The sequence below is a fragment of the Dermacentor andersoni genome, chromosome 2, assembly GCF_023375885.2.
Source record: "Dermacentor andersoni chromosome 2, qqDerAnde1_hic_scaffold, whole genome shotgun sequence".
Lineage (NCBI taxonomy): Eukaryota > Metazoa > Arthropoda > Arachnida > Ixodida > Ixodidae > Dermacentor > Dermacentor andersoni.
In genome coordinates, this window is record NC_092815.1 from 189,117,391 (window position 1) to 189,133,877 (window position 16,487).

A 16,487-nucleotide genomic window follows, 5' to 3' on the forward strand; every position below is an offset into this window, starting at 1 on the left:
AAGGGAAATGAAAGTGGACAAACTATAACTTGCCACTGGTGGGAGCGAAACCCACAACAAATGGACCTACAGTGAAGGCCATTCCACCATCAGTTTCCTAGAATGTATACGTGTATTAGATTAGGTTCTGGGAGTGTTGTTGCATAAGTAGCACTGGCTAACACTACCAGAACGAGACTGCTCAAGAACGTTTGCAGAGGGATAGCCATTGCTGCAGCTGTATTGGTAAACCAATGCAAGCATAATTAAAAGGTTGTGGGTTCGTCTCCCATCAATGGGAAGTTGTCTTTTCATCTAATTTCATTTTCCTCCTTATTTCTCCATTTCAATATAACGTAATTAAATCCCTCAATGATCTCCTTTTTTCATTGTCTCTTGGCTTTATTATATAAAAACACATTAAAACACATTCATCGTCGACTGGCTTTACTATTTCCATCAATTTAATTTTCATACGGAGATGCTTATCCTCACTGACCTCCCTCAGGTGTTTGAGCCGAGAGACAGCAAAAGTTCGAGGTCGTCCTTTGGTTTGCATCTTTCGATTGCGCTTGAAACATTGCCTAATTCCTCTAATATTAACTGACTCTAATCTTTCTTTTTGCTTTTTCTCCCTCTTGACCTCACTTCAGAAGCAATGCTTCCCAACGTATCCAGCCTGCGACGGCCTGCTAAAGGCAGTGATGCTTGTGACTGCGGCCTGCTGTGGTGTGCCTCAGAAGCCTCGGGAAGCAGAACTTCTTGAAACATCGGTGATTCAAGAGATTCCAAAATGTCCTGAGACTCCACAGACTCATGCGACACCGAAGACAGAGTCGATGCTGGCGCTTGTGACTCTTCACTTGACGGTGATGGCACTTCAAGTGTTGCCAGATCGGAAAACTGGCACATTTTTCGTTAAGATGTCTGCAGCACTTCCCTCCTCACTGGATGGGGGCACTGGTGGAAGGTTGGCGGACATCCTGCATGTGAGCGTAATAAGGTTTGCACATATTGTCAATGTGCAAATAATGTGCCAGTCTGAATGCAAAAATATATGAAGGCTCAAATCCGACCACATTTGTTTTAATGTGGGATTTTATTAGAGAACGCCAAAGCTCCGAGTCAGTTTTGTAGGGACAAAGGTGGCTTGCCTACACAACCAGAATGAGCATTTTCTGCATGCGCTGAAGTGTAGCTTTTGTATTATTTATATTTTTATGCTTGTCATGCATTTAAGCAATTCTTATGAGATCTCCATGCATAAAGCCTAGTGATACATTGTACTTGAAACAGTGCATGATATCTAGAATGTTTCAGTTTCGAAATAACTAGCAGCGAGCATTCCACTACATTTAATCAGTACAACCACTTAATAAATTTTATCTTGAAATACCTAGGCTTGTACTTTCTGAACATAGAGTAGTAGTATTGTTATGTCTTGCTTTAACATAATGCTCTTTCCTGTTACAGTTTTTGTACTTGAAATGTTCTTGGCTTGTAACTTTGTTTTCCTTTCATTTGTTTTTAAACTTCATGTCATTCTAAACTGTTTTTCTTAATTGAATGTATGTCTAAACACAGTGTGAAGATGTGTACGTAGCCGTCAGTGCATTTGCTGTTTGTATTTAAGAAGTTATGTATAATCATGTTTGTCATCTTGCCATCTGCCTTGTAAAAAGGGCATTTTGGCCCAGTGAAGCTGACTTTAGCGCGCAAACCCTTCCAGAAGGTTTTTTAAAGATAAGCTTTCTTTGCCTATTCTTTGGACTTTCACACCGCTGCTTCTGCTGCCTTGCCAAATAGATCTTACTGAATGCCTCGTACTGATATTAATGTAGTCGTTGAACCATTGTCATCCCAGCGGACTACTGGCTACTGTCTTGCACGAGTCGGATATAATAATGTAAGTAGATCGTGGTTTCCGGATGTAAAATTCCACTAATCATTTTATGCACAGTGAGACTGTGTCTAACTGGATCGTCTAGTCTTTCCTTGGAAATTTTCCTAAGCAGGAACAGAGTTCTCCACAACCATCGATAAAGCTTCGCTTAAGGCAAGCTGAAGACTGTCGAATTCAATAAGACGATCATAACGGATGTGCAAACCTTACAAACCATACACGTAAAATTTTGGGCGGGATTTTTCGATTAGGAACGACGTAATCGCCGGTTAAAATTTTGCTGTCGCTCCGCCCCCCGTCGATCGCCGCGCGCTGCTGCTGACGCTGACGATGCGACCGGACACCGGAAACCGCGGCGTAATGACGTCAGCACTGGTATTCTGCTCCTTCGCAGTCGCAGTGCCTGATCGCGCTTGATTCTGCGTGTGTGCCGTCATAATCTGTCTCGCTCGAGACTGCATTACTTTGTGTGTATTGTGAGGATTGGGGGTTCAATCCCATCGCTCGTAATCAGTTGTCAAGAGTGGAGTCAGGCATGAATTAGATGGTAGCGAGCCCATGCCGTCAAACAACTTACCACGCTGAGGACGTTGTTGAAGGGAAGGACTGCTTTTCCTCGAGAGCGAGGAATATGGGTTTATTTACAGTATCTACATAATAACGTTGCAGTTCATCAGTCTAGCATGACTGCGAGAGAAAGTACATCAGGCTAGCATGACTGCTTGAGAAAGTACACCAGTCTAGCATGACTGCTAGAGAAAGTACATCAGTCCAGCAAGACTGCGAGAGAGAGTACACTGAGCAGCCGCACAACAGCGGTTTATAAACACTCGGTCCTCCCCCGATTCCCAGGTGAGGGAAACGTCGGACCACTCAACGCAGCCGAGCCGCCGTTTTGCGCGAGGGATTACGCACACACATTTCCGCACAGGTTCACGGTCCTCAACCGAGGTCAGATGGTCTTCGCCGAACTCGGTGCTGACGTCAGGAGTGGTGCGTGGGAAGGGGCCTCGAACTACGTTGCCTCGGGGACTCCCTTGTTCACAGAAGACCACGTCGGCGGTAGCGGGTTCAGGCACAAAGCCTGCTTCGTGGAACACATCTTGGCTTCTGCGACGGAGAGTCGAGGACGCGCGTATTGTTCTCCGCACACAGTCGACTTAGTGACGCCGTGGCTAGAGGTTTGCGGTAGCGTTCCAGGAAAAGTTGACGCCGCTGTCGCAACTGGCTGGCAAAACTTGCACCTCAGCAGGCCGTTCTTAATAGCGCCTCCATGGCCCGGAAAATCTCGACTGTCGAGCGCTGAACCGCTGGGCATGAAGAGAACGGGTGATGGCCAGGCGGTGATGCCTTGGCTCGCAGCGACCACTTGTGTAATGATGTCATCACCCCAAAACATCCAACAAGGACAGGCAACTGCAAAAGGAACCCCACAACACTGCCCTGCGTCGAGATGACGTACCTTGGATCTCACTAATTTAGACCCGCTAGGCTTCAAAGAAAACATAAGTGTAGAAACAAAAAATGCTGCATTTCGCTATGCCAATTTTTGAAGCAATTTCTTGCTGACAAATTTAGCAATTATGGAAGGAATCCTGCTAAATGAGAGGGGATCTTCTTCGCTTAACAAAATTAACAATAATAACCCTAAAATTTGGGCGGGACCCTTAAAAGGAGAATTCAAATTAGCCTGCTCGAACCATCCGCATTGCTATGCAACTTTCCCTTCTTATATCTAACGGAGAAGTTGTACTCTTGGAGAGTGAGACTCCATCGGAGCATGCGGCCATTTTTGTGTGACATTTGATTGAGCCACGTCACAGCACAGTGGTCGGTCTCGAAGATGAACTTCGCTCCGTATAAGTAACACAAGTTCTGGGCGGCCCAAACTAAACAAGTGCATTCCTTCTCTGAAGCGCTGTAGGCTTCCTCTCTTTCATTTAGTTTACGGCTGGCAAAGAGCAGAGCATGCTCCTCGTTATCGTCGCCGACCTAAGTACCACGCCCATATCTCTGTCGCTTGCGTCGCATTGAACTATGAATTCCTTTGTGTAGTCTGGTGCGCGAAGCACAGGACGAAAAGCCAATAGCGTTTTCAAATTTTGCAAAGCGTTCTCTTTGTGCTTATCCCAGTGTACGCTACTCGGTGCTCCCTCTCGGAGGGCGTCCGTTATTGGACTTGCCATTTGCGAGTAATTCGGAATGTACCGTTGATAGTACCCCACAAGTCCCAAAAATGAACGAAGGTCTCTTTTCGTGCGCGGCTAAGAAAATACTCCAATCGTAGCTATTTTCAGCTCGGCCGGCCGTCTCGTGCCCTGGCCGACAACATGGCCCAGATAAGTAACCTGTGAACAACCAAATCTACACTTTTCCGCTTTCATCGTTAAGCCGGCTTCCCTCAACCGTGACAACACCTGTTTGCGGTGGGATACGCGTTGTTCCAAGCTGTCCGCAAAAATTGCTACATCATCAAGATATGGCAAGGCGAACTCCTGCAAGTCTTTTAGGACAATATCCATTAACTTAGCGAAGCTAAACGGCGCGTTCTTCACCCCGAAGCTGAGTGCGAGAGGGCGAAAAGTACCTACAGGTGAGATGAATATGGCATAGCGGCTGGCACTTTCTGAAAGGGGAACTTGCCAGTACCCCAGCGTGAGATATATAGTTGAAATGTATTTAGCAGCGCTAACTCTTTCACTTCGTTTCTCAATGTTGGGTATCGGGTACAGCTGATCCCTAGTGATGGCAATTTCATTCCTGTAGTCAACACACGGACGAGGGTCTTTGTTAGGGGTTTCTACCAGTATTAGCGGTGACGCGTAGTCACTCTCAGCGGGCTCAATAACTCCTAACTCTACCATGGGCTGTATCTCTGCATCCATAATTTCTCTCTGTCTTGGAGACACCCTGTAAGACTTTGATCTTACGGGTTCGGTTGACGTCAGCTCTATTCATGCGTTATTAGTTCAGTTCTACCTGGCCGATCACTGAATCTGTCGAGAGATTCCCCTAACACCCCTTTTAGCTAATCTAGCTGCTCGGGTCTTAGAGCGTGCGAGTTTACCGAATGTTTTACTACTTCTTCTAGGCCGATTTCAGAGTTGGAGGTCGCCTTATACTCCTTAAACTTGGTACTAGTGTCATCCTGCTCTTTGATGGTACCAGTTAACGACTCCGCTCCGCTATACATATAGCTTCATCAAATTGCAGTGATGTATCCTCACCTCCTTCCTGCGACCGGGCATTTTCAGAGCATAGTTAGTATTTGAAAGTTTGTGCAACATTTTAACAGGCCCGCCCCAGTGACCTTCAAGCTTGTTCTTTCTTGAAGGGTTGAGGATCATTACCTGGTCTCCGGCGTTAAACGTACGAAGCCTCGCATTCTAATCGTAATAGAATTTCGCTTTCTTTTGAGCCATTCCCATGTTCTTTTGGACTAGTTCTTGGGTTGCGCTTAGGCGTTGTAGCAGATTTAGCACGTATTCAACCACTGTTTGACTCTCTCCTCTTTCCCCCCACATCTCTCTTAACATTCTCAGTGGAGAACGGAGTGTCCTCCCGTACACTAGTTCTGCTGGCGAGAACCCTGCAGCCTCATGTGTAACCGTTCGCAAAGCAAACAAAGTTGCCGGCAGACAGTTCTCCCAGTCCTCCTTGTGCCCGTAACAGAGCGCACGCAAAACTCGCTTAAGCACTGAATGCCACCTCTCTACACTGTTTGACTGAAGGTGATAGACGGAACTGTGTATCAACTTTACCCCGCCCTTTCGCAAGAATGTGGAAGTCAGTGCGCTAGTGAATACTGGCCCTTGATCCGCCTGAATTTCGGCCGGAAACCCAACTCGTGCAAACACTGTCAAAAGCACGTCTAAAACTTCGGTGGAGCCGAGCTCTTTCAGAGGGATTGCTTCTGGAAACTTTGTAGCCGGACACGGCACGGTAAACAAGTACCTGTAACCCGATTTTGTTTTTGGTAGAGGCCCTACCGTGTCTATCACGTCGTCTGAAAGGTCCTGTAATTAAGGGTTCTGTAATTACCTTTAGTGGAGCTTTCCATGTCTCTCCTGGTTTACCCGAGTGCTGGCAGGTGTCGCATGATCTTACAAAGTTTTCTACGGCTTTGAAACAGCCAGGCCAGTAGTATTCCATAAGCAATCTTTCTTTTGATTTGTTTATGCCTAGGTGGCCGGACCACCCATTTCCATGACAGAGACTCAAAAGGTCCTCCCTGTACTTAGTAGGTACGACTAACTGATCTAAAACCCTACCCTTTCGATCTCTGTAGTGCCGATACAACAATCCTCCTTTCTCATGTACCGTCACGTTGCGCCTAGCAATGCCTTCTTTAGCTGTGTGATGTAATTTAGCTAAGCTCTCATCATTCTTTTGCTCGGCTGCCAGTGACTCTCTCTCCACACGTAAGAGCTGATCAAAGTTCTTTGAGGCCGCTGATAGTAATGACCCTGTCTCGCTTACGAGTCCATCAGCGGGCTGTTCCTGCAGGGGTGAACTTTCACACCCTAGCGATACGCTCTCATTGAGCTGGTCAACTGGCAGGCTTTCCTCAACTGTTTTTTCATCCCTCGAGCCTAGCTCGGATTCGGTTATTGAAGTTATCTCTTTTGCTGCTTTCGCTGGAGCAGCTTCTGCATTTTGAGCCGAAAGCGACGCGATTTCACGAGCTTGGTCTCGCGTCAATGCCTGTACTACGCCCTCTCCCGGTTTAAGCCCTTTTTCACGCAGTAACCGATTTGAGCGATTCGAAAAAATGTAAGGGTACTGCAGTGACAAAAATTTGGAAACTGCAGCCTCGGTCACTAGCTCCCCGAATGGTCCACTGATTTTGACTTTGGCCATGGGCAGACACACGCTGTGTTCTTCTACAACCTGTTTTATCCGTGCTACTTCTCCAGTGAAGTCATCCACCTTCACGTAAGACGGATGGACAATGTCCATCGTGGTGGCACTGTCTCGCAGCACCCGGCATGGTTTACCATTAACTTGCAGGTCGTGAAGACATGGGCTTAAAAGTTTCATATTCTCGTCTTTTTCATCTACGTAGGAAAAAACTACGCTAGGCTTTCCGCAGTTCACAGCGATATGTCCAAGTCTGTGGCACTTATAGCAGCGGATCGGTCTAAAAAGTTCGAATGTTCTTTTTTGCTCTTTTTGTACGGTTTGCCTGTTAGGTTTCTCCCCGCTCTTTTCTGCGGCCTTTTCCTCCACGTCTACAGACTCCGATCGTCTAGTCTGCGAACCCTTTTTGAACAGAAATGGTTTCCGCGGTCCATTTCGACCGTCCTAATTACCGTCCTCGGCGTTCAGCTTTCTACGCGTTGCGTACTCTTCAGCTAATTCCGCCGCCCTTTCGACATTGTTTACATTTCCTCTGTCTTGCACCCCCAGCTTCATAGATGCTGGGATGCTTTTGTAAAACTGCTCTAGACACATACATTCGACGATCCTGTCTCTGCTCTCGTACGCTTCCGCGCTTTTCAGCCACTCGATTAGGTTTGCCTTTAAGCTACATGCAAACTCCGGATACCCCTCGCTATCTTTCTTGCCTCTGCTCCTAAACCTTTGCCGAAAAGCTTCGGAGGAAAGGCAGTATTTCTTCAGGAGACTAGCCTTAACTTTCGCATAATCATATGCATCCTGTACACTGAGTCTGGCGATTATTTCCGCCGCCTCACACGGCAACATAGACGGCAACCGCTATAGCCATGTACTCGGACCGAAGTTCCATCTTCTCGCAACGCCTTTCAAAATTGCATAGGAGCAAGCCTATGTCGGTCCCCACCTCAAATGGCTTTAATAGCCTGTCCATGCGGTATGATTCTCCCTCACTTGACCATCCCGGAGCCCCTTTACTTCCTTGACACAACTCCAAACCTTTGCTTTCAAGTTGAAGTTGCATTTTTCTTAACTCGCGATCTTTATCGCGTTCCTATCTCTCTCCTTCTTCTCTCTCTCCTCTTTTTTTTCAGAAGTTCCAACCACATTTCAATTTCTTCCTCACTGGCCTGTTCGAAAATTAGTTGCAATAATTCCGATTTTAGCATTTCCTTGAGTGCATCTAGGCCCAGTTCCTCACCAACAATCAACAATTCGTCTCTCAGCAGTGTCCTTAACTCCATGATTGCTGCTTTACTGCCTTGGTCCTCCTCGCTGAATCTACCTAGGAAAACACAACCTAGCTAACACTCAACAATCTAGCTTCCCTACTGTTCTAAACAGAACAACCACAAAATGAAGCCTAGAGAGTCAGAGCAAGAACCAAGCACTCACCGCAGACACAGCACTACGTCGCAAAGTCCATCTCACCGCTGTCAGCCAGTTGTGAAGATTGCGGGGTCAATCCCATCGCTCGTAATCAATTGTCATGATTGGAGTCGTGCGTGAATTAGATGGTAGCAGGCCCATGCCGTCATCCAACTTATCCACGCTGAGGCCGTTGTTGAAGGGAAGGACTGCTTCTCATCTAGAACGAGGAATATGGTTTATTTACAGCTTCTACATAAGGACGTTGCACTTCATCAGTCTAGCATGACTGCGAGATAAAGTACATCAGTCTAGCAAGACTGCGAGAGAAAGTACACTGAGCAGCCGCACAACAGCGGTTTATAAACGCTCGGTCCTCCCCCGATCCCCAGGTGAGAAAAACGTCCGACCACTCAACGCAGCCGAGCCGCCGTTTTGCGTGAGGGATTACGCACACACACTTCCGCACAGATTCACGGTCCTCAACCGAGGTCAGACGGTCTTCGCAGAACCCGGGGCTAACGTCAGGAGCGGTGCGTGGGAAGGGGCCACGAACTACGTTCCCTCGGGGACTCCCTTGTTCACCGCAGACCAGGTTGGCGGTGGCGGGTTCGGGCACAAAGCCTGCTTCGTCGAACTCATCTTGGCTCCTGCGACGGAGAGTGGAGGACGCGCGTATTGTTCTCCGCATACAGACGACTTAGTGACGCCGTGGCTAGAGGTTTGCGGTGGCGTTCCAGGAAAAGTTGACGCCGCTGTCGCAACTGGCTGGCAAAACTTGCACCTCAGCGGGCCGTTCTTAACAGTATGTAGAGTGGTAGTTGACGTGCGCTGCATCAATTGAAGTGGTGGGCCGATCATGCCGGCCTTCTTTGCAACCTATGGTTGCACGACCACCAGCGGCCTCGACGATGGTCCATTACTTCCCGCAAGACAAGAAGCTTGAAGTTAAATGGGAGGCTGCTGTGAATTGAAAGAATTTCAAGCGCTCAAGAACAACAGTGCTGTGCTCTAACTACTTCCGTGACGACGATTACTACCAGAGTTTATCAATAATGCGTTAATGAGTGAGAGAACGACTTTCTGCTAGCAGGCTTTCTAAATGCAGTGCGAAAATGTCGGGGCAACGACCGCACAACGACCACACGGTCTACACACTATTGTGTAGCGCAGGAACGTCATCTGCTCGAAAAATAGCCAGGTGATGTCGTCCTGAACGTCGTCTGGCACGGCGCGGCTCTTTTCTTTCGGAAACGCCTTCCAAGTCGCCGAGATTTATTCCCCAAGCACTTCCATCACTTCTGCAGCGCTGTGATAACGTCATCTGCACAGATGAAACGTGTTTTCAACACCTGCGAATCGGCTGATGAGAGAGCCAGCTTATACCGGTTCCGCACAGGCTTTCGATCGCGATCAAGCGCGATCAAATTTCTCAATCACGATTGGTTCTACGCAGGTTGCGCACTACAGGCAATCATGATCACAAAATCCGATCCCGATCAGGCTCGATTGCGATTGAAACTGCTCCGGTATGACGCCCGTATAAAACTCCGAACACTCACCTGTTTGTTAGGCAGCGTTCGGCATGACGATCCACGAGCACCTCGTCATGTGCTTGTTCTTGTGGCGCTTGTGTTTCGCCTGCCACCAAAGCGCAGGTCGAGCCTCAACGCAGGCGATCAGCACTTCGTTGTTGATCGCCTCTATAGCCTCTGTGCTCTAGCGACACGAAACGAGCAGCTCCTCCCGGCGTCTCCGTACGATTCTGAAACTTCAACAACCTTTCCGTACCGCCGGAAGTGTACATGCGGCTCACGTGACGTCGGTGCACAAGTTGCCACTTCCGTCACGTACGCTCAGAATGACGCCCAAGATCAAGACCTCCTTGACGCGCGCGATTCCTGCGCGTCTCCCCTCTCTAGACGCGTAGGACAGGCGCGCAGGGCCTCGCAGACGCGTGACGCGTAGCCAGGCGCGCACGATTAACCGCGTGTGGTTGGGCCTCTAGGCTCCCGTTTACGCGTTCAGCGCCTGCGTAACCGAACGAACGACTACAGCGAAGGATGAAAGGGCGAACGCGAAGCGCAGCGGGGCATGAAAGACGGCGATAGCGAGGAGATCGCGAGGGGAAAAGCGGAGGAGGGGGGTGCAGGGTAACCATATGGCGGAAAGAAGAGGAGGATGGCATGGTAAAAGCGTGAGAACAAAAGCCTAATGATGCGCAAGCCAGGCTCTGCGGCGACGACCGCTATGAGATGGCGCCAGAGTGGCGCGCCGTCGTCTGTTCACCGATGGCATGAGGAGATTGCGTTGACCAATACCATATATGGAAACGAAGTGCTGCATGAGCGGAGGTCTGTCTGCGGCGGCTGCTGTGAATCGTACCCGCGCGTCACACACACGCTGCCTCTGGCGATCTCTCGATTATCGGGTTAGTCGCGCCACTTCGCTCCGTTTTCAATTTGCCGCACGAGACAGGTTGTCCGCGCCAACCAATATATCGCGAAATGAAAACACGTATAGATTTCGCGTTAGGGAGTACCGTAATCGTCGGTGATTTTTTTTTCCAGAGAGAAACGGTACAACCGTTACTTCGGCCAAACCAGATGGTGGTAAAATGTCTCGCAGCGTCGTAGTTGTATTCTGTTGCGGCAAAATGTCTGGTGAATGAAAGCCGACCCTGAATGCGGGAGCGCAGCTTAACACAGTGTCCAAAAGCGTTAGCTGCCATAAGGGCAGTATGAAACAGACACGCTCCCGCTCGTGATGCAAGGAATAAAGTAATTTCTAGTGGCCGAATGAAAGCTAGAGCAAGTGCTCCGGCTCGTGCTATACGAGACGAGACGTATACGTGCCAGTCATGTCAAAGAAGTGTAATGCAGTCGAACCTCTTCTAATGGAGTGCTTTGGGCCTCCGGAATCCTTCGTTATACATGTCGCAGCTCTCACAAGAACAGGGACAGAATTATTCCTTCATTATACAGGTCGTTGCGTTCTAGAGACGTTCGTTGTAGATGTGCTCGCCTGCTTGCGTCGGCACGAAAGAAGCCTGCGTACGGTTTGAGCATGGCATTGCTATGCCTACTGAGCCAGGGGTTCCATCCAACCGTATGCGAAGCAATGAGAGCATACGCCCGGCCACTGTTGGAGCCGAGTAGTAAACGTACAAGCCTACATGTTATCGCCCATAACCACCGCAGCCGCTCTGGGAATCTTTGTAAACTTCGGTCAAATACTTCGTCATTGTATGATTAGCGAGAAAATCTGAACAGGCTTCGTGAACTACTTCGGTAGCAGCGAAAGCCTCTTAGCTCAATACATCCTACGCAAAGCCCTTAAAGAGCATTAACGCGATCTTGAATGTGATATTTGGCCGAGGTGCGCTTTTTGAGAGCCGAAAAAATAGATAGGATGACAAGCTGCACCTTAAAGGGTATGATGCGACAGCTTGATTGTTCCCTTCAGTAGGTTTTATTCTTACACAGACAGGCCGCCCCCTCAACTTTGTGCGTTCCTTCCTTCAAGATCACGCTTCTTCTATATGGGTAGATGGACACGTCGGGAAGGTTTACCCAAACATAGTGGGAGTCCCACAAGGCTCCATACTATCACCCCTCCTCTTTAATTTGACTATGATAGGCCTGACTGAGCGACTGGAAGCTATTTCCGAACTGGGCTTCACAATTTACTCAGATGACATCAGGTTATGGACTGCATCACGACCGATTGGCGAGCAGCAGGAGACCCTGCAGGCGACACTTGACGTTATCGACCACTACCTGCCACAAACTGGCATGCGGCCATCTCCAGAGAAGACAACCTATGTGGTGATCCGAGGTTCAACGCAGGGTGAAGCAGCCCTCACGCTCACTCTCGCAGGCGAAATGGTGCATCTTGCGGAAAAATCAGTGCGCGTTCTCGGGATACCTATTGACCGCACAGGCACAGCGGATGCGTGGCTCGCAGACCTTCGTCGGACATGGCACAGCACTGTGCACCTCATAAAACGGGTCTGTTTCCACATGGGCGGTGCTGGTACCGACGTATGCAGAAAGCTTGTTCGTGCTTTGCCGACATCCCGAGCGATATACGGAGCACGCTATTATGACCTGCTTGCCTGGCACTGAACACAGCTAGAGGTACTTCGCAGATCAGCTCTCCGTGTTATCACAGGGCTCCCGAAACACACACGTGCCGAGGAGCTACATCGCTATGCGAAGTTGCCTACCCTCCGTGCAACCATCGAAGCATCGAAGGCAGGACACGAGGAACGCCTGAAGCACACCAGACAAGGTAGGACTCTACTGGCCTACATGGGAAACGATATATCAACTTTGCCACAACTGCCATCCGACATTTCACCGTGGGTTGACATTGCTGTCGTCGACGCCACACCAACGCCCCGAAACATGGGCGCCAAACATGCGGACCATCGGGCAGCATTCGCTGCGCGTCATGCGCAGAAATTGGCAGACGCACCGCCAAGCCATGAACACACTGACGCAGCTTTCGACCCTCGCACCAGCGACGGAGCAGTCGCCTACCACGTAGTGGGTTCTTGTGCGACACATTCTACCTTTGCAACTGCTGATGCCGATGACCCAAAGAACCTTGAACTCCGCACAAAAGTCTGGGCATTAGATACAGTTTCAAGCACCACGTAAGCAAAACACATCGATATATACACCGACTCTCAGTATGTGCTGCATGCCAGCAAGTCGCACCACACAACATGATCGGAAGTACTCCTAGTCAAGCAGGTCTTCTGGCGTGCGGAGGCCCACGGGGTCACTGCAACACTTCATTGGATCCCTGGTCACCAGGGCATCGAGGGAAATTAGGAAGCCCACGAGGCGGCGCGCGCCCTTCTTTCCAACCGCGTCGTCTCCCGGGATCCTTCAGAAGCCCTCACAACCAGCAGAAGCAGCACGACAAATGGAGCCCCGTATGACCCAGACAGAGCTCTGAGAGCAGCAGCCAACCGACGCATGAGGGAACTCCGTGCGAGTGTGCCCTCAGACCCAGCCCCACTTCCCGCGGTTCTTCCCAGGTCGGGGCAGCTGCTGCTGCATAGACTCCGTTCCGGCTTCGTCCTCACAGCGGATGTGCTGGAGCGGCGGCGTCAGTATTGGCCACGCCGGGAAAGACACCCTCCATCTCCGTCTCTCAACTCCCTTCCGTCGCAGGAACCCGGCCCTCCCGCAGCCTCCGCGGACCAAGAAGCACCCCAGTCACCAACACAGGGGCCCTGACTGTGACATAGCCACGCGGCCATCCGCAGCTCATCTGTTTGGGGAGTGCCAGCGACACGCTCAGCAGCGGGACCACCACCTCAGGGTGGTGAGAGTGTCGTCATATGAGGAGTGGATTAGACCTATGATTAGACCGGCAACTGGCTCGATGGATTCCGACAGGGTCATTCTGGACTCGCTCTTGGCTTTCGCCGAAGACGCGCAGCTCCTAGGACGGTCCTGAATACGCCTCTCCCCTCCTCTTCCTATTATAAGCCTTCGAGCCAACCCTTAATAATTACATCTTGTCATCATCATCATTCTTAGACAGTCACTGTTCGCATTCATTTGTTTATAACAAACGAAAGAATGAACGAGCGCCGGCAACGCGTCCCTACGGCGTCCGCCAAAGGCGTCTACTAAGGAGTCCGCGATTTGCGTAGAAGACGCCGCGGTGTCGTCTCCACTCTGTTCCGAGTGATTGAATCACGTGACTGCGATGGGGCTTTCTCGACACGCCATGGACGCCGCCGCCTTCTCCGCTGAACGGGAACCTTAAGGCTACCGCGTTAAAATATCGTGATATTTATATACATTCACATGGACAACGGGATCGCTGTCCCGCGGAGTAGGAGGAATTTATACTCCGTTTCATACATAGCAGTCAACGCTGTGGAGGCTAGAGGGTGTTACGTTTCGCCTACGACGCGCGGTATAGCCGGCGCGGATGCAACGGACGCCGGGGCTTCGTTAAAAGCGGCGGACATTTTGGCCCGTTCTGCGCTGCCGCAACGCCTCCCCGCCAAGCGCGTCCAGGCATGTTTCAATGCCACGTGTCTTCGTGTGCGCGTGTGTGTGTGTGCATGTTGGTGCCCACGCTTGTCAAAGCGCGGCAGCCGGGGAGAGGAGCTCCCTCAACTGTGAAGCGAGGAGGTCTGACCGGCACCAGCCCGGCGGATGCGTCACCTACTCGTCTCAACGTGCCCGAGCGCCGCCGTCACGTGGCCTCATCCCGAGACGTTCCTTCTTGCCCTCAACTCCGAGAGTATAAAAGCAGCTGCCCCCGGACGCCAAGAGAGAGGCTCCGATTTCTTCCGTTGAGTAACGTGCTCTCCCGTCTCTCCACTTCGGCCGATCTGACCGGCCGCTCTTTTGCGATGCTAGAATAAACAAGTTGTTCTGTTAGCAGTCGACTCATGCTTTGCCAGGACCTTCGGATGCCTCCAGTTGTGCCCCAGGCCGCCAGGCCAGCGCTACCCTTGGGGCTTGCGACCCAGATGCAACAACTGGTGCCAGCGGTGAGATTGCAACAACTGTCTGCCAGCGGTGAGATCGCGACAACGGACGCCAGCAGCGAAGATATGCAGTTGACTGTATGCTGAGCAGCACAACAACCATCCGGGAGCAGTGCAACGAGCCCTGTCTGATGCCGGGTTGCCTGCAGCGGAACGACTGCGCTGAATTCTTGGCTGCGAGGTTTGGTGAGTGCGGGACTTTCTTCTTCTGAGTTTTGCCAGGCTTTTGTTAGTGTCAGAAACAGAGCTGGTAATTGTGGTTGTCGTTGCTGCCAGGTCAGTTTACGGCAAGACAATAGTAGGCAGTAGAGAAAGCAGCATTCAGAGCAGCCATGGATTGGAAGTCGTTGCGCAAACCGAAATTGGTGGAGCTTGCAAGAGAGTTGGGTCTGGATGTCTCAGACAAACTCAGAAAACCAGAACTGCTAAGGGCTATTCTTGAGTTAGAAGCTGAGGATGACGAGCTGTCGGAATGCCTTGAGACCATTGAGGAGAGGGAGACGGCAAAAAGACAGGAGCGCGAACGAAAAGAGCAAAAAGAGAAACAGGAGCGCGAACTTAAAGAACAGAAAGAGAAAGATGAGCGCGAACGAAAAGAACAAAAAGAGAAAGAAAAAGAAGAGCGCGACCGTCAACACGCTTTGGAAATGAAGCGTCTCGAGGTAGAGATGGAACGCGCTCGTAATGGAAGTGAGGCACACGGTGCAGGAGAACGAGTATCGTTCAAAATGACTGACCTGATTCGGCCGTTTAAGCTTGGAGAGGACATTGGTTTGTTCCTGGTTAACTTTGAGCGAACGTGCGAGAAGCAGGGGTTCTCTCGGGAAACGTGGCCACAGCGCTTGCTCACTTTGTTACCCGGCGAGGCGGCCGACGAAGTCGCTCGCTTGAAGAGAGAGGAGGCAGAGGATTTCGACAAAGTGAAATCGAGTCTGCTAAAAAAGCACAGGCTGTCAGCGGAGGCGTTCCGTCGGAAGTTTCGGGAAAATGAGAAAGGCAGAAGTGAGTCATATACAGAGTTTGCCTACAGGCTAATGTCAAACATGCAGGAGTGGCTCAAAGAAGAGAAAGCGTTTGGTGACCACGAGAAAGTTCTGCAGTGTTTCGGGCTGGAACAGTTTTATAGTCGGTTACCTGAGAACGTGCGGTACTGGGTCTTGGATAGGCCAGACGTTAGTACGGTGGCTAAAGCCGCTGAGCTTGCCGAAGAGTTTGTGACGCGTCGGGCTCGCGGAGCTAAGGACGGTCAAAAGGGTGAATTTGGCTCCAAGTTTGAGAGGCCGAAGTTCACACCCATGAGAGCAAGGGGGAACACACGTAGTGCGGATGGGAGTGAAAGCAGTCCGACCGAACCTAAGGAGACGGCGGTAGCCGAAGCCGAACGCAGAAAGCGGTTCGAGACGAGGCAAGCGCGCGTGTGTTATACGTGCCAGAAGCCGGGTCACTTTTCGGCGCAGTGTCCGGAAACAAAAACAAAAGTCGTGTTTTTGTCATTATGCAGCACTGGCGAGAACATGAAGCTTCTCGAGCCTTACATGCGAGACCTCCTCGTGAACGGGAAAGAGTGCCGAGTGCTTCGCGATTCAGCAGCTACAATGGATGTAGTTCACCCCTCTTACGTAGAACCCGATATGTTCACGGGCGAGTGCGCATGGATCAAGCAAGCCGTGGAAGCTCATAGCGTGTGTCTGCCCGTAGCAAAAGTGCTTATTGAAGGACCTTTCGGAGCGCTTGAGACGGAGGCCGCAGTGTCATCTATGCTGCCCCCCCAGTACCCGTACCTATTTTCGAACAGGTCCGATAACCTCCTGCGCG